Below are 1,419 nucleotides of genomic sequence, written 5' to 3'. Positions count from 1 at the left end.
TTATTTTTTAATTACATCTAAATAAATTACACTTAATCACATTACTTTTATTTTAAATAAATTTATTTTTTTATAATTTTAAAAAATTTTGATACATTAGAGACAAAAGGTATAATTTATATTTTATTGTATATATATATATCTATATATTATTTTTTTTCTTTTCTGCAAGTTTATATACTAGTCATTCTACAAACATTTCATGATAACTAAAAATCTTTAAGAGTAAAATTATAAAAAAAAAATTAATTTATTTAAAATGAAAGTAATATGAAGTGTAATTTACTTAAATGTGATTAAAAAATAATTGAATACTATGTATAGTAAAAAATTGATATTATTGAATGATAAAATTAAAATTTATTTCTATGTATCATTTTTGCCCCCAACGTTTTCGTCCTATTTAAGTCCCTAACGTTTCAAAATCGTGTCAATTTTGTCCCGCCGTCAATTCTGTTAATGGATCCTTAACGGCAGGACAACATTTAGTCAGTTTTGAAACGTAGGACGATTGAAACGTTAGAGACAACTTTAGGACTTACCCTAAATGTTGAGGACAAAAACGATACTTTACTCTTTTAATATTTATTTTAACTGTGTCACTTGATTGAGTATCAAAACCAATATTTGAAAGTCACCAAAAAAAACCAATATAACCAATATTTAAAGAACTTTTTCAGAAATGCTAGAGTAAGACAAATTTAAAAAGAATTTTTTTTAATTTTTTAAAGTGTTTAACAAATTTTTTGGTAATAAAAATAAAAATATAAAAAATAAACAAAATTTTTAAAAATATTTTATAAAAACATTTGTATTTAAATAACTTGTGAAAAGATAAAATTAAAATTAGTGTATTCAAATATATAGTGAAAATTTTAAATTTATAAAAAAATGAGAAAAACTGATGAATAAACTAATTTGGTGCACGATATTCAATTTCAGAGACTAAAATGAGTCATTTGATGCAAAGTAAGGGACTAATTTGGTACACATGTAACAATGACATAGTGGATGACACGTGGACAAATAGCATTGCGACACGTGGCATAATCTGACACGTGGCAAAATAGCATTGTGACATGTGGCATACCCATCCATGTCATCATACTGTTACACATGGCCCAACCATGAGGTGACACGTGTCACCAAAGGTCCACGTCATCACGCCATGTCAGCGTGTCGTTAACGGAAAACGGGTCAGGGACTACTATGGTGCAATTTTTCCAATCTCAGGGACGTAATTAGTGCAATTAGAATCTCAGAGACGATTTTAGTGTACGACGTCAATTTTGGGGACCATCATGGGGATTTACTCGCCTACATATCCTAAAATTACTCAATATCTTTGCATTACACCATTTTTCTTTCCATAACAAAATTAATTTGGAGTAAATAATATACTTTACTCAATCTGAAGAT

Source organism: Arachis ipaensis, chromosome B01 (assembly GCF_000816755.2).
Source record: "Arachis ipaensis cultivar K30076 chromosome B01, Araip1.1, whole genome shotgun sequence".
NCBI classification, from domain to species: Eukaryota; Viridiplantae; Streptophyta; class Magnoliopsida; order Fabales; family Fabaceae; genus Arachis; species Arachis ipaensis.
This window is presented reverse-complemented; position numbering follows the sequence as displayed.